At 40.8% G+C, this 20,691-nt stretch overlaps 1 protein-coding gene across 1 annotated transcript in view; it reads left to right on the top strand.

Moving 5' to 3' along the window:
- Nucleotides 1-20,691, top strand: part of LOC137058526 (collagen alpha-1(XXV) chain) — an 800,473-nt gene that overhangs the window by 192,082 nt on the left and 587,700 nt on the right. The gene's annotated exons all lie outside the window — the stretch shown is intronic.

Genomic DNA, 20,691 nt, shown 5'->3' with positions numbered 1-20,691 from the left:
AACGAATAGGCTGTTCCCAGAGTGCTGTATCAAGGCACCTCAGTGGGAAGTCTGTGGGAAGGAAAAAGTGTGGCAAAAAACGCTGCACAACGAGAAGAGGTGACCTGACCCTGTGGAAGATTGTGGAGAAGGACCGATTCCAAACCTTGGGGGACCTGCAGAAGCAGTGGACTGTGTCTGGAGTAAAAAGATCCAGAGCCACCGTGCACAGGCGTGTGCAGGAAATGGGCTACAGGAGCCGCATTCCCCAGGTCAAGCCACTTTTGGGCTACAGAGAAGCAGCAATGTTGCTCAGTTGTCCAAAGTACTCTTTTCAGATGAAAGCAAATTTTGCATGTCATTCGGAAATCAAGGTGCCAGAGTCTGGAGGAAGACTTGGGAGAAGGAAATGCCAAAATGCCAAAATGCCTGAAGTCCAGTGTCAAGTACCCACAGTCAGTGATGGTCTGGGGTGCCATGTCCGCTGCTGGTGTTGGTCCACTGTGTTTTCTCAAGGGCAGGGTCAATGCAGCTAGCTATCAGGAGATTTTGGAGCACTTCATGCTTCCATCTGCTGAAAAGCTTTATGGAGATGAAGATTTCATTTTTCAGCACGACCTGGTACCTGCTCACAATACCAAAACCACTGGTAAATGGTTTACTGACCATGGTATTACTGTGCTCAATTGGCCTGCCAACTCTCCTGACCTGAACACCATGGAGAATCTGTGGGATATTGTGAAGAGAAAGTTGAGACACGCAAGACCCAACATTTTGGATGAGCTTAAGGCCGCTATCAAAGCATCCTGGGCCAGTACCACAAGCTGATTGCCTCCATGCCACGCCACATTGAAGCAGTCATTTCTGCAAAAGGATTCCCAACGAAATATTGAGTGCATAACTGAACAATTATTTGAAGGTTGACTTTTTTGTATTAAAAAACCTTTTCTTTTATTGGTCAGACTAAATATGCATTTTTTTTAGGATTTTTTTTTTTTAGGAATAGGAATTCTGGGTTTTCATGAGCTGTATGCCAAAATCATCAGTATTAAAACAATAAAAGACCTGAGATATTTCAGTTGGTGTGCAATGAATCTAAAATATATGAAAGTTTAATTTTTATCATTACATTGTGAAAAATAATGAACTTTATCACAATATGCTATTTTTTTTGAGAAGGACCTGTGTGTGTGTGTGTGTGTGTGTGTGTGTGTGTTTATATATATATATATATATATATATATATATATATATATATATATATATATATATATATATATATATATATACAGTGCCTTGCGAAAATATTCGGCCCCCTTGAACTTTGCAACCTTTTGCCACATTTCAGGCTTCAAACATAATGATATGAAACTGCAATTTTTTGTGAAGAAACAACTACAAGTGGGACACAATCATGAAGTGGAACGAACTTTATTGGATATTTCAAACTTTTTAAACAAATCAAAAACTGAAAAATTGCACATGGAAAATTATTCGGCCCCTTTACTTTCAGTGCAGCAAACTCTCTTCAGAAGTTCAGTCAGGATCTCTGAATGATCCAATGTTGACCTAAATGACTAATGATGATAAATAAAAATCCACCTGTGGGTAATCAAGCCTCCGTATAAATGCATCGGCACTGTGATAGTCTCAGAGGTCCGTTTAAAGCGCAGAGAGCATCATGAAGAACAAGGAACACACCAGGCAGGTCGGATATACTGTTGTGGAGAAGTTTAAAGCTGGATTTGGATACAAAAAGATTTCCCAAGCTTTAAACATCCCAAGGAGCACTGTGCAAGTGATAATATTGAAATGGAAGGAGTATCAGACCACTGCAAATCTACCAAGGCTTGGCCGTCCCTCTAAACTTTCAGCTCATACAAGGAGAAGACTGATCAGAGATGCAGCCAAGAGGCCCATGATCACTCTGGATGAACTGCAGAGATCTACAGCTGAGGTGGGAGACTCTGTCCATAGGACAACAATCAGTCGTATACAGCACAAATGTGGCCTTTCTGGAAGAGTGGCAAGAAGAAAAAAGTGTTGTTTAAAGTTTGCCACAAGCCACCTGGGAGACACACCAAACATGTGGAAGAAGGTGATCTGGTCAGATGAAACCAAAATCGAACTTTTTGGCAACAATGCAAAATGTTATGTTTGGCGTAAAAGCAACACAGCTCATCACCCTGAACACACCATCCCCACTGTCAAACATGGTGGTGGCAGCATCATGGTTTGGGCCTGCTTTTCTTCAGCAGGGACAGGGAATATGGTTACAATTGATGGGAAGATGGATGGAGCCAAATACAGGACCATTCTGAAAGAAAAACTGATGGAGTCTGCAAAAGACCTGAGACTGGGACGGAGATTTGTCTTTCAACAAGACAATGATCCAAAACATATAGCAAAATCTACAATGGAATGGTTCGAAAATAAACATATCCAGGTGTTAGAATGGCCAAGTCAAAGTCCAGACCTGAATCCAATCGAGAATCTGTGGAAAGAACTGAAAACTGCTGTTCACAAACGCTCTCCATCCAACCTCACTGATCTCGAGCTGTTCTGCAAGGAGGAATGGGCAAAAATTTCAGTCTCTCGATGTGCAAAACTGATAGAGACATACCCCAAGCAACTTACAGCTGTAATCGCAGCAAAAGTTGGCGCTACAAAGTATTAACTTAAGGGGGCCGAATAATTTTGCACGCCCAATTTTTCAGTTTTTGATTTGTTAAAAAAGTTTGAAATATCCAATAAATTTCGTTCCACTTCATGATTGTGTCCCACTTGTTGATTCTTCACAAAAAATTACAGTTTCATATCATTATGTTTGAAGCCTGAAATGTGGCAAAAGGTTGCAAAGTTCAAGGGGGCCGGATATTTTCGCAAGGCAATGTGTATATATATATATATATATATATATATATATATATATATATATATATATATATATATATATATATATATACACACACACCTGACAACAGGAAGTGTCATGCTTAACACTGTGATGCACTCTTAGCATCATATTAAAATAAATAAATCTCTTAAAGGCACAATAATTATTTTTTGCCGCTAGAGGTTGCTTTTTCAAATCAAAGGCATAGCTTGATGGCAGATTGCTTATTTCTCTGGATTTAAACATTTGTGAAAACATTTGTTTCTATGCTAATTTGTCAACTGTGACAATTTCATATCACTGACTAAACCTGGCCAGCATAGAAATTATAATTTGAAGTTTTAGATAAAGCAGATAAGTTATTAGAAGCGCACGTTTTCCCAAAACAAATTGGTCATCATTACAAGACTGTAAGCGTTGCAGGAATATATCATTATAACGGTCTGTTCCAAGCCAATATTAAAACTTATGGCCATGAAAAACAATTGATACACTTGACTTGCTGCATAGATCATAGACCATTGCTATTGTTTATTTTGAAACTTTTTTGCCTCACGGGATATGAATGCAAAAATAAAAAAAAAATGTTTATATTGAACATAAATAGCCTAAGTGGTCTAAGGCTCTCGATCATTTACAAAGGGTTCAATTGATCATACTAAACAACAGTGGTTTATGGCCAAATTTAACTAATTTCTTAATTGATGAAATTTATGGTGAACTTTCATAATTGATAACAAAGTTATTGAACAGATTTGAATAGACATAAATAGACTTAATCATTATTTTCTTCTTATTCACTGTAAAGCAGCTTTGAAATCGACATTGTATAAAGCGCTATATAAAGGAAGGTTACTTGATTTTACTTGATTGGAAACATGTCGTAGAGGTTAAAGTACAATTTGTGTTCTACTAATGATAGTGTTTTCAGAAACACAGCTAGTTTGTACTGTACTACTGTACATCCCATATAGCAACACTGTGTCGGCCCAGATCTGGCCCATATCTAGCCCATATCTGGCACATGTGGAATACGGAGCTGGCCCACATGATCTGTGTATAATAACTATGGAGCCATCTCAGCATTAATAAGTCTGTTATGTTTTGATACATTGTATCCATTTGGTTAGTTTTGGTTTGCTTTCACATTGCAGTTATGCAAGCGCACTAAAGAACTTTACATGACGCACTTGCATCCTGTCGTCACAATCTATGTGGGCTGCATCTTAACATTGATTGGTTTGTTAGCGGACGTGCGTCTGACGTCAGTATGTTGTCAATTCAGCGGGTAACTTTGACAAGAATGAATGAACAAACGCATATCGTTGCCAATACTGTTAATATTATGGCATCACTATCTGCAGCACCAACTATACTCAAGGCAAATTCACCAAATGCACGTCCTCGTTTTGCAAACATTTTATCGGTGCCGACAAGAAAGGTAGAGAAGACTAGGCTAATGTTACTTTTTTAGCCAAACAATGTATTTTGTTTTATAGTTATGTTTAAATATTTTAATGGTATTTTTAAATTTTATCAAGGCTAAAAACAGAAAATACACATATTCACATTGTACACATTGCATACTGCAGTATAGTAGAAGATGCATGGTAGTATGCCATTTCAAACACAGCCCATGTTTATGTTATATATGTCACATACAACCTAACCCTAATCCTTGACAAAATCCTTCTATATTTACCCATTTAATGCATATTGCCCATTGTTGAGTTTTTTCCTCAGGCCGCTGAGGAATGTCTTCTACATTGGCACCGTTGCGAGGGCCCGTTCATTGATGCTTGCAGCTATAATACCCACATAGCAACACTGTGTCGGCCAAGATCTGGCCCACATCTGGTACATGTGGAATACGGAGCTGGCCCACATGCTGCGAAGAATGACGGCCCTTGATCTTGGCCACAAACAGGCCATAGCAATGCCACATGTCAGCCAAGAGCAGAGAAATAAACCAGAACTATACCTTATCTAAGCCACAAAATCTTTGTATAATAAATATGGAGTCATTTCAGCCTTAAAGGTGGGGTAGGTAGGACTGATTTTAAACACTTTTGGTTAAATTTGTTTAAACTTTCTTTATATGTCAATACATAATTAAACTTTCCAACGGTGGCGAGAACTAAAGGGGCCTCAAGGGGCTAAAAAGCGACTCTTTGATGGCTGTATTTCTGCTGGACAGGTAATCTTTCATTTTGATTATACATTTTTTTTGGTTTATGTTTTCATGGGACAAGTATCACTAGTAGGCTACACGTAGCTGCCTAATATAGCTACCATAACATACTTAGCATAAAGTTACAATGTTATACATTTAGCCATTAGTAGGTGATAAATACTCAATATGCTTAGCTCAAGTTAATCTCTGTTGTGCTGAATTTCGCTAAATTTAACTTTAGATAACAAAATGCATGTGTAAAAGCTAGTACACCGCATCCAAGAACTTATTTTTAGAACTAAGTTAGCTTTAGCTACCCTCTGTCTAAACCAGCGTTTCCCAACCGAAACGTGAGCGGGGGTGCAGTGTAAAAGTTGCCGGTATGCACTTGCACCATGGTTCATCTCACATCTGATGATGACGATCATTTAATATGGGTTGTAACTTGAAAAACATGCTTTTATGTATTTTTCTGTCGATGGATACACATGCTGGTTCCTCAGTGATAGGCCTAACGTTACAACAGCGCTAATAAAAGAAAAATGGGCAAAACGGTCTCTCTTTGTAAACTGTGTTCAATGCATGCGAGTGCTGCCGTATGACCGGTCATTTCGCCACCCGGGTATATTCGCCAGAAGACGCGAATGAGAACTCTCTGCAGTGTGAAGATCTGTCTCTGCTGCACTCATCCGAGAGCGTGCACACGGCTCACAGCGCGCAAATATTGACTTCTCTTTCAAGTCTTGTGCTTGAACGGACAAACTCAGACAAAAAGTATGTCAACATGTCCATCTTGATGAGTATCCAAGCAGACATAGTCTGAATATGGCTTTAGAGAACTTTACACAGTCGAGAAAGACGACACATATCCCTATATTAGGTCTTAAAGGGGCAGCAACCGTTACTCTTTTTAATGTCAAAGAAAAGATAAAGGACATCACTCACTGCTTTTGATTGAATGGCCTGTGTAAGTTTTATAAGGATTAATATTTATTTAAACAGTTAAATATGCAGTTATTTTACATTTGATTATTTATTCAATTTCTCTACCTAAAAACTAATGTTAGACCTACCTGAAACAGTAGTACTGATGTCATTGGAAATATATATATATATATATATATATATATATATATATATATATATATATATATATATATATATATATATATATATATATATATATATATATATATATATATATATATGTATAGTGTGTGTGTGTGTGTGTTTGTGTGTTTGTGTGTGTGTGTGTATCAATGCTACCTGTTTTTAGCTTTGCCTTATTTATATTTTATAAATATAACTAGCTCGTTACCTAATCAAGCAAAAATATATTAAACTTTGTCAGTATCGGTATTCTAGCTTGATAGTGAGTACTAAAATACATCTTATTTGTTTATATTCACTGATAAAGTTAGATGTTTTCTTACATGTGATTCTGACATAATGTCATGGCATGCACTCTGCTCGTCTGAGGTAAATAAAGGGTCTTCCAGCTGAGCGGACGGTGAGACACGTTCATGTATTTTGGGGGCGTGGCTTTGGAAAGAGCCCATAAGGCAGAAGGTGGAGTGAATGGAAATAATGAGCTGTCTTTAAAACAGTCCTGAGAGGTCTACAGACACTCAATTTGTATACTTTTTCTTTCAGAGTACTTACATTTTAATTATGCATTGATATATAAAGAAAGTTTAAACTAATTTCGAAAAAAACATTTTTTAACCAATTCCTACCTGCCCTACCTTTAATAAGCCTGTTAACAAGCAGAATTACTGAAGGAAAGTAGAAAACAGAAAAAGAGATGAGCAGAAACACAAGAACTACAACTGACTTCAACCACAGCCTTAGATGAAATCAACTAAAGATAAAAGAAGACATTAAATCTCTGAAGATCTCAGCAGAGGAGGATTAAACAACTCCACAAACAGCATTACCAGCTTCACATATTACTAACCAGACTGACTTTATTTCTGTCAGACGAGCTCTTATTGAGAATTAACAGAGGTTTAACTCTAATGTATTTCATTTGAAGTCACCATAATGGTGATGAGTGTTTCCATTAGTTGCACTCTTTACTCTTATTAAACATTTGCCTGTTTTTGGCTGCTTTGAAAGTGTTTGTAAGACAAAGTTGCATTAGCAAAAGAACCTTAAATGAACTGAAATTAGATGATGGTTACCTGTTGACAGTTTTATAACCATCTTAAAGTTGACTGATGTCATTTGATTCTAAAACTTGTGCTATTAATGCATTTACATTACAACCACTGAGTTACTGCAGCATCAGAGCTTGCAGTAATACATCAATCAGTTGGAAGATTTTAACAAACATGCTCAAAAAAGTTGTTGTACAATGACACACACAGACATCAACAATCAGTGTATGAATCTCATCAATGGTGACAGTCAACAAAATGCTACTAAATGTCACAACAACAAAAAAAGCAACAAATAAAAGCAAATATTTTGAATTAAAACAATAGGACAATTTAGCTGCATAATTTTTTTATGCTGCAATGCATGCTGGGTACCAGCATCGTACAAAACTCCAAGCATGCATTGCAGCATAAAAAAATTATAAATAAATTATGCAGCTGAATTGGAATATGCCGCATTTTTGATTGTCACCATTGTTGAGATTCATATGCTAATTCTTGATGTCTGTGTGTGTCATTGTAGATTAACTTTTTGTGCACATGTTTGTTAAAATCGAACTGATTGTTATAGGCTAATACTGCAGGATCTGATGCTGCAGTAACTTAGGAGTTGTAATTAGTGATGGGAAGTTCGGTTCTTTTCCGCGAACCGGTTCTTTCGGACACTTCGTTTCCATGATCCGGTTAAAAAAAACGGATCACCGGTTCTTTTACGTCTTTACGTAATGACGTCATTTCTATCATCCCGGTGGATGAAAATACATTCAAACACATCCATATAAAGTATTTGTAATCAAAACTTAGTATAGTAATAATTATAATTGACATCATCATCATCTTGGAAACATTTTTTCATTTATGTTTTGCAACAGCACTAAATGCAGTTCACCAAATCGAACTGAATCGATTTTTACAACATCTACTTCAAGATATTAGTTTTATTTCTAGTTTGAGAGACTGTCACTGTCATGCAAACACTGATGTTTTACACGGATTAAATAAACATACATTGACATAATAGGCCTACTTACACAAATCCTCAGTGTTCACCCGGGCTCATGTATTATCAGCATCAGCAGTCCCAGTCCGAGAGAAACAGTTCGGTTACGACGCTATCACGCATGCTCAGTATCTCAGCTCACCGGTTCTCAGAATCGAACATGTCCGAAAGATCGAACGTGTCCGATAGAAACGGTTCTCGATTCTGTACCGGTGATCCATTGCAACCGGTCGATCTGACTCAAGAACCGCTGTATCAGTGTGTGTGTGTGTGTGTGTGTGTGTGTGTGTGTGTGTGTGTGTGTGCTGAGCACAGGGTGCTGAGCTGCGAACTGCTGCAAGCTAAATAGTCTATATCAAACCTACTGTTTTGATTACATGTATTTTAAAATCTGTATCGACTTAGAAATTAAATAAGATAAAAGCTGTTCCTGAAAATATCATGCATTATTGATAAAACAAATAAATGTTTAATTTGACCGTTTTACAATCCATTGTTTCCAAAACTTTAAAATAATACAGTGACAGCTTTGTTATGATGTTTCCAAACGTGATTCGTTTTATACACTTAACCTGCATTTCGTTCCTCTGAACAAATAACACGCATGCGCAGCTCATCGGCTCATCGGTTCTCAGTATCGAATGTGTCCGACAGAAACGGTTTTTGATTCTGTACTGCTGATCCGAGGATCCGACAACCGGTACGTTCGGTTACACGCGCATGCTCAGTATCAGCTGCTCGAGAGTTCATCAGATCTATCAGCAAAACATGTCTCACTTCAGCTAACGATTGGAGTTACAGCATCTACTTCAAGATATTCGTTTTATTTCTAGTTTGAGAGACTGTCACTGATGGCAGAAAGTTAATAATTACATTAACTTGTCTAATCTAATCAGGGATCAGCCCTGATTTGAGACACGAACCGTTTAGAACGATTCAGTTCGATTTGGTAAACTGGTTCGACCGGTTCACTATAAAGATCCGGTTAAAAAGAACAATTCGTTCGCGAACCGGACATCACTAGTTGTAATGAAAATGCTATAGTAACATAACTGTTAGAATCAAATAACATCAGTCAATTTTAAGATGATTATAAAACTGTCAATAGGTAACCATCATCGTCTGATTTGACTTCATTTAAGGTTCTGTTGCTACTGCAAATGTGTTTTACAAACACATTTTCACAATAGCCAAACACAGACAAATTCTAATAAGAGTAAAGAGCCCAACTAATAGAAACACTTATCACCGTTATGCTGACTTAAAATGAAACACATTAGAGTTAAACCTCTGGTAATTCTCAATAAGAGCCTCTGCAGACATCTGAAAATAATAAAGTCAGTCTGTTTAGTAATGTGTGAAGTTGCTAATGCTGTTTGTGGAGTTGTTTAATCCTCCTCTTCAGAGATTTAATGTCTTCTTTCATCTTCAGTTGATTTCATCTAAGGCTGTGGCTGAAGTCAGTTGTAGTTCTTGTGTTTCTGCTCGTGTATTTTTCTGTTCTCTATTTTCCTTTAGTAATTCTTCTTGTTAACAGTCTTATAAATGCTGAGATGGCTCCATAGTTGTCACGTCACAGACAAGGGAAAAGGGTGCGAGGACTCAAGTGCAGAAAATGATAATTTATTATAAAATAAAACATAAACTCAAAACAAAACCCACGAGGGGGAAAAACACATAATAGAATAATATAAATACAAACTTAAACAAACCAACAGAATCACAGGGAGGACGGAAGACGCAGACATTACACAAGGATCCAACCCAGACTGACAAACACAAGGAGCTTATAAAGGGAAGAAATCAAGAGGGAACAGGTGGGAGAAATCAACACTAATCAGATAACAAGGGGGAGGGATCAGACAATGACAGGAGCACATGCAAGACATGACAAAACCCATATGTGCACACAAGACAGGACAGGCATGTGACATTACCCCCTCCTTAAGGAGCGGCTACCAGACGCTCCACTAGGGATGGGCGGGACAGACCAGGGGGGATGGGAGGGACACACCAGGGCGGGATGGGAGGGACAGACCAGGGCGGGACGGGAGGGACAGACCAGGGCGGGACGGGAGGGACAGACCAGGGCGGGACGGGAGGGACAGACCAGGGCGGGACGGGAGGGACAGACCAGGGCGGCACGGGAGGGACAGACCAGGGCGGCACGGGAGGGACAGACCAGGGGGGCACGGGAGGGACAGACCAGGGGGGCACGGGAGGGACAGACCAGGGGGGCACGGGAGGGACAGACCAGGGGGGCACGGGAGGGACAGACCAGGGGGGCACGGGAGGGACAGACCAGGGGGGCACGGGAGGGACAGACCAGGGGGGCACGGGAGGGACAGAGCAGGGGGGCACGGGAGGGACAGACCAAGGCGGGACGGGAGGGACAGACCAAGGCGGGACGGGAGGGACAGACCAAGGCGGGACGGGAGGGACAGACCAGGAAGGAACAGACAAGGGAGGGGTAAACAAGGGAGGGACAAGGAAAACAAAAAGTTCAGGAGGCCATGGTGGCCCACAAAGTTCGAATGGCCAGGGCGGCCCGCCGAGTTCGGGAGGCCCACCGAGTTCAAGCGGCAGGGGCGGCCCGGAGAGTTCAGGCAGCCAGGGCGGCGTGGGTAGAGCAGGGCGGGGAGGCGCGGGCAGAGCAGAACTCCTGGGTGGTGGGGCCAGTGCAGGGAGCGCCAGGGAGGTGCGGCGAGAGCGGGGCGCCTCAGCGGCGCACGGAGAGCGGGGCGCCTCAGCGGCGCACGGAGAGCGGGGCGCCTCAGCGGCGCACGGAGAGCGGGGCGCCTCAGCGGCGCACGGAGAGCGGGGCGCCTCAGCGGCGCACGGAGAGCGGGGCGCCTCAGCGGCGCACGGAGAGCGGGGCGCCTCAGCGCCGCACGGAGAGCGGGACGCCTCAGCGGCGCACGGAGAGCGGGACGCCTCAACGGCGCAGGCAGGGCGTTGGGGAAACTTCTCCAGTCCAGCAGTATCCACCAGCACTGGGACCACCGGAATACGATCTGCTGGCATTGGGACCACCGGAACATGATCTGCCGGAACTGTTGACCACCGGAACACGATCCACCAGCACAGGTACCACTGGAACACGATCCACCGGCACAGGGACCACCGGAACACGATCCGCCGGAACTGGGACCACCGGCACACGATCCACCGGAACTGGGACCACCGGAACTGCCTCCGGGGCTTCGGATAAAGCCCTGTGCTCCTTCCACGCATGCAGGACTGCCACCACAAAGCATCCCATCACAGCCCTCGAGGCCGTTTCCGGACTCGGGACCACCGGAACGGAGTCCACCGGCACAGGGACCACCGGAAAACGATCCACCGGCACAGGGACCACCGGAACACAATCCACCGGCACAGGGACCACCGGAGCACGATCCATCGGCACAGGGACCATCGAAGCACGATCCACCGGCACAGGGACCACCGGAGCACGATCCACCGGCACAGGGACCACCGGAACACGATCCACCGGCACAGGGACCACCGGAACACGATCCACCGGCACAGGGACCACCGGAACACGATCCACCGGCACTGGGACCACCGGAACACGATCCACCGGCACTGGGACCACCGGAACACGATCCACCGGCACTGGGACCACCGGAACACGATCCACCGGAACAGGATCCACCGGCACAGGGACCACCGGAACTGGGACCACCGGAACACGATCCACCGGAACACGATCCACCGGAACTGGGACCACCGGAGTTGTGGATGACACCCTGTGCTTCTCCCAAGCATGCAGGACTGCCACCACAAAGCCTCCCATAACAGCCCTCCAGGCCATGTCTGGACTCGGGATTCCCGGACTCGGGACCCCCGGGACTGGCACCGAGGGAGAACTTCTCTGCTGAGTCCTCATTGTATGGTTGGATCCTTCTGTCACGTCACAGACAAGGGAAAAGGGTGCGAGGACTCAAGTGCAGAAAATGATAATTTATTATAAAATAAAACATAAACTCAAAACAAAACCCACGAGGGGGAAAAACACATAATAGAATAATATAAATACAAACTTAAACAAACCAACAGAATCACAGGGCGGACGGAAGACGCAGACATTACACAAGGATCCAACCCAGACTGACAAACACAAGGAGCTTATAAAGGGAAGAAATCAAGAGGGAACAGGTGGGAGAAATCAACACTAATCAGATAACAAGGGGGAGGGATCAGACAATGACAGGAGCACATGCAAGACATGACAAAACCCATATGTGCACACAAGACAGGACAGGCATGTGACAATAGTTATTATACACAGATTTTGTGGCTCAGATAAAGTACAGTTCTGGTTTATTTCTTTGCTCTTGGCTGACATATGGCATTGCTATGGCCTGCTTGTGGCTCAGATCTGGCAAACAGGAGTGGAACAGGGCCCTCATTCTTTACAGCATGTGGGCCAGCTCCATATTCCACATGTACCAGATGTGGGCCCGGACCAAGTCAATGTAACTGTGTAATTTATATATATTAGGGCTGGGACTCGATTAAAAAAATTAATCAAATTAATTAGAGGCTTTGTAATTAATTAATCGAAATTAATCGCATTTTAATTGCATATAAATATTTGACCTGAGAACAATGAGAAGTAATTTATCACATGTATTTTTAGTATACCATTGAATAATGACCCAGTCTCATCAGCTTCTTCGTTCATGTTCACTCATGCCCTGCGTCTCAATCAGCTTCCTAGTTCACTAGTCAGGGCACTGATCAGGACATAAGTCAATGGGCTGACTCCCTGATCAGTGCCCTGACTACTGAACTAGGTAGCTGATTGAGACGCACCCATGGTTTGTTGTCATGACTCCGGAGCAAACGCTAGTTGGTGTTCCAGTATAATCGGTCCGTCGAAACTCATTCATTGAAAAACGTTCCGCGGTGCAAAAATAAGTGTGGTTAATTTTTTTTTTTTGCGTAATTAATTAACGCGTTAAAGTCACGTAATTAATTAATCTTAATTAACGTGTTAAAGTCCCGGCCCTATATATATTAGGGGTGTCCCCGACTAAGGATTTACACATTCGAATCAGAATTTTCGAATATCTCTATGGTCGACCGATAGGCGAATCATCTATGTGTGTGTAAACCATAGACCGGAAAAAAATAAACGGTATAAACGGGTTGGGAAGGGCAGGACACTAGTCAGCAGGAGGCTAAGACTATTTTTTATTTTACTTTACACACGGCACATAGCCACCACTTTTAATAGTGATCAAAACTAGGCTACACTACACATTCGTAAATTAACTGTTCTCTCATAACATTTAAAAGCCGCGATCGAAACACAGAACATCACACAAATATACAAATATCCTCACCTGCCTAGAGAGGAAAAGAACACTTTGAGTGCGTTTATATGCACGTTCTTAAGCCGATTGTGCATAAAGGCGGTCGCACACCGGACTGAAGCTCAGCGGCGTGTCTCAGTGATCTCACACCAGGCAGACGTAAACATTAGCGAGCTCAATTTTGAATTGACTTCTGACAGAAGAGCTGCACGATGAGTGTATCTTGTAGCACAGGGTAAAATCAGTACGTACATTCACGATTTGAGGGAAATATACATTTAATCGCCACGGACCGTCGAATGCCACCGTCGGTGTATATGTGTTCGAATTTTAAAGGCGCGGCGCGTGCGCGTCCGGTGCGAAGCTCAGTGCTCTTAAAGGGCATACACGTCTTTATAACACTAATATTGATATTACCAAAATGGTATGATCCTCGTTTCATAACACCCGCGAAGATTCGACCATGAGATCAGTGGTCGAATCCGGTCCTGCATATCGATGCATCGAATCTTTGACTATTAGGGGTCACCCCTAATATATATGGGTTATATAATATATATAATATATATATACCCCTAATATATATGGGTTATATATGTAATTATATAATATATATAATATATATACCCCTAATATATATGGGTTATATATGGGGTATAGCCCATATATATATATATATATATATATATATATATATATATATATATATATATATATATATATATATATATATATGGGCTATACCCCTAATATATATGGGTTATATAATATATATATAAAGTTGATATATATATCAACTTTATTTATATAGCACTTTTACAATCACGATTGTGTAAAAGCAGCTTCACAGTGTCAAACAGGATAATATTGCAACACAATTAGATTTGGCGGTACAGTCGTACTGGAGAAAACAGTGATGTTATCAGCTTATTTTTATTTATCATATAGCGACAATGTTGGCATATCAGTATTATAGTTTATAGAATTAAATAAAACCTAATTCATACATTTTATTTGTATAATTAGTTGAATAACTTTAATCATAATTTTAGTGTCCCCAACTGAGCAAGCCAAGCCAAAGGCGACAGTGGCAAGGAACCAAAACTCCATCAGGGCATAATGGAGAAAAATAAACCTTGGGAGAAACCAGACTCAGTCGGGGTGCCAGTTCTCCTCTGGCCTATTAACACACTGTGTATGATTATTATTCTGGCAACTTTACAGGTCAGAAATCATTAGATCAGAATATTCAAAATTTCAGGGTATCCCGGAGGAGACGGGTTTATTTAGGATGGGGCGTCGATTACACAAGAGTATGAATACATGAAAGATCGGAACTATTGCGCCTGATGGTAGAAAGATGGTAGAATGCGGTTTTACAGATGCTAGAAACGTGGCTTTCAAATGAAAGATTGGTATCAAAGAGCACACCCAGGTTCCTCACTGACGAAGAGGGCTTGACAGAGCAGTCATCAAGTGTTAGACAGTATTCTCGGTTACTACTTGTGGAGCTTTTCTGTCCAATAATTAAAAATTCAGTTTTATCTGAATTAAGTTGCAGGAAATTACTATTCATCCAATTTTTTTATATCAGCTATGCATTCCGTTAATCTTGTGAATTGGTAGGTTCCGTCAGGGCGTGAGGAAATACAGAGCTAAGTATCGTCAGCATAACAATGAAAACTAACGCCATGCTTCCTAATGATATCTCCCAGTGGTAGCATATACAGGGTGAAAAGCAACGGTCCTAACACTGAGCCTTGCGGTACCCCATACCGAACTTGTGATCGGTGTGACATCTCTTCATTTACTGCTACAAAATGACGGTCAGATAAGTACGATTTAAACCATGCCAAAGCAGTTCCACTAATGCCAACATAATTTTCGATTCTATTCAGAAGAATATTGTGATCGATAGTATCGAATGCAGCACTAAGATCGAGTAACACTAATAGAGAAATACAAGCAGGATCAGATGATAAGAGTGTAAGGCCGCCCAAATCGTCCCAATGGAGGCTAACGATCGGCGGTTGAAGGTCGCTGCGCGTTCAGTCTTTTCAGCGGGGAAAAGGGAATTTATTCCAATTCTTCTTAATCTGACTCCATTTAATCATAATTTAGAATTTATGTTTGAATGCCAATTGGTTATTTGGTCATTTATATTTAATAGTTTAACTACACATTTAATTATTCCGTTTAACCCTTTGTTGAAATTATACCCAACCTGAATAATTCCAGAGCAAGTCAGAATCAATCAAAGTGTAACAATTTATTAACAGTCAGGTAAATGTATAAAGCCAATTACATAGTCAATTCAAAGGTAGCCTAATCCATATAACATCAAATACTCTGAAGTAAAGAATGAAATGTATACCTGACTTATCAACGTTACATAATGCTGCATGGGTTAAAACTTCCAGCATTACGGGCTGACCTGAGTACAGTATCGAGCCCTGAGCTCTTTGCAACATTTCCTTAAATACCCAGAACCAGATGCATACCCAGAACCATTTGAAACTCTTTCAAATGGAAACAGCAGTTCACAATAGGAATTTGCATTGATCAAGTCCTATAGACTTGTATGAAAGAAAGGCCAAAAGATATTTTTAAACCCTTAAAACATTTATGATGTTCTAGTTTACTTCTGTGGAGTTGAGATATTTGTATCAGTTGCACTGAGACATTTCAAATGATATCAAACACATATAATACTGTATCGTGAGGATTGACATTGTAATATAGAGATTCTGTGTGTATTTTCAGTGATCTCAGCATGAGAGAGGGAAGGAATTGGGGGAGAGGGGGTCAACAGGGAAAGATGTGGATTAGCTGATACTGAGGTGAGACTTGCGTCTCCAGTGGTGTGTGTGAGGGACAGTTCAGATGTTAATTTCCTTTATTTTCTTAGAGAGTCCTTGTTCCTCATTCAGACATTTCGGCATATACTAGTTTTTTCAGTCTTACAAGAGTAAATCATTTGTAACTCTAATTAGAGCAGTCTCAGTACTATGATACGGTCTAAATTCTGACTGGAAATCCTCACATATACCATTTCTTTCTAAAAAGAAACATAATTGTGAAGATATAGCCTTTTCTAGTAATTTTGATAGAAACGGTAGATTCGAGACTGGCCTGTAATTGACTAATTCTTTAGGATCAAGTTGCGTTTTTTTAATAAGTGGTTTAATTATAGCCAACTTAAAAGTTTTCAGTACATATCCTAATGTCAAGGATTAATTAATAATAATAAGCAAAGAATCTATGACCTCTGGAAGCATCTCTTTTAATAGCCTAGTCGGTATAGGGTCAAGCATACATGTTGTTGATTTTGATGATTTAACAAGTTTAGCCAATTCTTCTCCTCCTATAGTAGTGAATGAGTGTAATTTTTCCTCAGTGACACTACAATGCCCTGTCTGAAGTGATAATGTAGTAGACGGCTGCATGGTTATAATTTTATTCCTAATATTATCAATCTTACTAGTAAAGAAGTTCATAAAGTCAATACTGCTGTGTTGTTTACAAACATCAGAAGTTGAAGCTTTATTTTTTGATAATTTAGCCACTGTATCGAATAAATACTTAGGATTGTGTTTGTTTTCTTCTAAGAGTTGAGAAATAAGCAGATCTAGCAGTTTTTATGGCCTTTCTATATGCCATCATGCTCTCTTTCCACAAATTGCGAAAAACCTCCAGTTTTGTTTTCTTCCAGCTGCGCTCCATTTTTCTGGCTGCTGTTTTAAGGCCCGAGTGTGCTTGTAATCCACGGCGTTGGATTATTTGCTTTAATCTTCTTTAATCGCCGGGGAGCAACTATGTCTAAAGTTCTAGTAAAGAGAGAGTCAATAGTTTCTGTTGCAGCATCAAGTTCCTCTTGGCTATCTGTAATGCTGAGGAGATGGAACTGATGAGGAAGATTATGTACAAAGCAATCTTTAGTTGCAGCGGTTAACGCAAATTCATTTTAACAGCACTAAATTTATTAATTAACGAGCGTTAACGCAGCGCGCATTTTCTGTTTGATCCATGGTCTTTAGTTGGAGAGATCGAAATAAACTGTAGACGTAAAGGATGCAGCAGCAAACATTAAAAGGGAAAGAAAATGGTTAACAATAATATTCTAAACCAAAAGTGCAGTTATTGCCTAAAAGCTACCATATTTTCTGTTCAACCATATTAGACACCAGGTCGAAAGAAAAGTCTGTTTACACTGAGCACATTGTCTGAAGTCCGAGCGCGATGCGCGAATACACTGAAGCTCACTCTCATGTCTGAGGTAAATCATTGACACATCACTACTTACTGTACATGAGTTATATTGAACTAAATTTATTACAATCATCTAAAACGAATGCACAGGTTACTTTTCTGAACAGGAGCGCTCCCGAATCTTGCACTGTTTACGTGAATTGCGGAACAGTTCGGCGCACACACACAAAAGACCGGCAGTTCAATAGGGAGTGCGCGGCTCTTAAAGGGGCCGCACTATATTCCTACTCGTGGAATATGGACCTCCTCCAGTATGGTGTGTTACTGCTGCGCTCACAGGTCCACATGACAGCTTTCACATTACCAGTTTTTCATACAAACTGTGCCCTGCTCTGAACTAAACTGCCAGTAATACTACCTTTATTTATATTCTTAAAATGAGAGAAATCCCTGCTTATTCAGAATTTTTAAGCTTAGGCTTAAGAGACATGAACAATTTCTTTGATAAACATCTGTGACCTTTGATACATTAACTCATGACAATCGTGCGATTAATCACAATTAAATATTTAAATCGTTTGACAGCCTTATATATATATATATATATATATATATATATATATATATATATATATATATATATATATATGATTTATTTTAATTACTCAAAATGACAACTATAGCTGTGGACCAGGTGGAGTATTTTTTGGAGAATAATTGTTGAGTTGTTTTATGTAAATATGAAGGGAGTCCTAAAAAGCATTTTCTCTTTTTTCCATTTAGTCCCTGCTGGAATTGTGTGTCAAGGGGATGTGCTTGAATGGAGTGAGAGCCACCGTTTGGTCTCATCCATAATGTAGTGCATCTTTTAATAAAATATTCTGCTGCTGGTCTTTGATCAACCTTCCTCCAAGGCAGTCTGAGTTCAAACACGTGGTAAATCTGTGGCTAATTAGCATGCCAGTAATATGAGCCAGTTATGAACACATTTAGAGGATAGAACTGAAATAAATGTGTATGGAAAAGAATTTGGTGCGATTTTGTTGTAATGTTGCTTTTATAGAACAGTTCAATAAACAAAAAAGTTAATGTTGAGTAACATACATTTTAGACGTATATATAGTATTGCCAGTATTTTGCTCTGGCAACAAAAATAAGTAACACACAGGGGTGTTACATTCCTAAATGAATCAGGATGTTTGAATAAATCTGTTGAATTAAGCTATAATAACCACAAAAACTCCCACAAATCACTAACAAATTTGAGGTTGTTTTTCAGGCAATTCGAAGAAAAAAAAAAGGACATTTTCGCAAACTGCAATGGAAACGTCTTGGTTAGGTTTGTCAATACTGATGAAATGGGGGTTTCACAGAATCGCCTTCGATCTCAATCAAAATGATCCAATGACATGACAATGTCATGGGCCTGTGTAATTTGCATAATGCAACTACGCCCCACCGTGTGGGTATAAATGCTGTTGCATTGCAGTCACACATTTATGTTACCTGCTGAGGAGCCAAGGCCGACAGTCCGTCCATACATACGGTACAGCAAATGTGGCATGGGGACGTAACGTCTCTGTTCCCTTTCTTCAGGGAATGAGAGATACATATGTAACCGAGACGTTCCCTTTCAGTCAGTACACTCCGAGTTATGTCAGTACTGATGAAATGGAGGTCCCAATCTAATCATGCAACAGTGGCTGTCATCCAGCATCCTGGGCTGACCTGAGCACCCTGCCTCAGAATTTAACATGACAAGGGGCCGGCTCAGCTACCAAGGTACACTGGGAAGCATATCCCACTGGGAGAAATGCAACACAGTGCCTGCCCTTAGGGAGGACTTAAGAATACACGTATGTCCCACGTATAGGCTGCATACGGCAGAATCCTGGAGTATCCAGCCGCAGGTGGAATATTTCAACCCCAGGGGTGGCAAGGGTCTTGCCAAAGTAAGACATGTGTTCAAGGAGACTTACCATGGAGAATACACATGAAGGTTGGCCTGCAGGGGAACCGTGCACACAGAGCACCTAACCTAACAAATAACCTAACCTCACCCAGTCTGCAGCTCTACAGACGTCTGTCAGCGAGGTACCACGCGGTAGAGCCCAAGAGGCAGCTACACTCCTTGTGTAGGGCTGTGCGAATAATCGAAATCGTAATAAAATCGGGATTTGAGCATGTGCGATTTCTAAATTGCTTCATAGCACGATTTTTTTCCGCTCCTGGCCCCAACCTCCCAGTATACTATCCGAACCATTAAGAATGCAGAGTGCCTAAATTGAGTGCGAGAACAGAACAGACCGGGCACAACACATCAACATATGAAATAAAATAAAATTATTATAGGCTAATATTTAAACAAACCCTAATTAAATGAGCTAGGTTTTCTTTAAAGGTCCCATGGCATGAATTTTTTATTTGATGAGGTTTTTCAACAAATGAGTTTCCCTAGCCTGAATGTTGTCCTCAATCGCTAAAAATTTTGATCAGTATAAAACGAGTTCAGGCTGTCCTCGCATTTTGTGAGAGAAATAACGTTGCAAAGTTCACTCGTCTTTATTCAGAGCTCTCAGATACAAACAAAATAAACTTGCGCTCTCAAAAACTCGGTACAATAACACTTCCTCAGAAATCTTTCCCCAGCTCCGTTTCTGTCTGGCCATTTCTCAATACCAAGTACTCGAACTTGTGATTTGTGTCCTTGGTAGTTCAAACTTGCCAAGTTCAGCTCGGGAGAACGAACTCCAGGAATCGTCATTAATCTCTATTGTGAATCATCATCAGTCGGTGGTCAAGTACTGTTCCAATTCAAAGTTCACATCTAGCCAAGTACAGTTATAATCCCGCAAGGATGCGTCCTCGATCCTTCCCTTTTATCGAGGATGCATCGAGAGGTGACTTGTGACTTGAAAACCGCACAATTAAAAAAATACTACAGTTAATGT

Source organism: Pseudorasbora parva, chromosome 1, assembly GCF_024679245.1.
Source record: "Pseudorasbora parva isolate DD20220531a chromosome 1, ASM2467924v1, whole genome shotgun sequence".
In the NCBI taxonomy this organism is placed as follows: domain Eukaryota; kingdom Metazoa; phylum Chordata; class Actinopteri; order Cypriniformes; family Gobionidae; genus Pseudorasbora; species Pseudorasbora parva.
The sequence above is the reverse complement of the archived record's forward strand: the minus strand, read 5'-3'. Positions and strand labels throughout refer to the sequence as shown.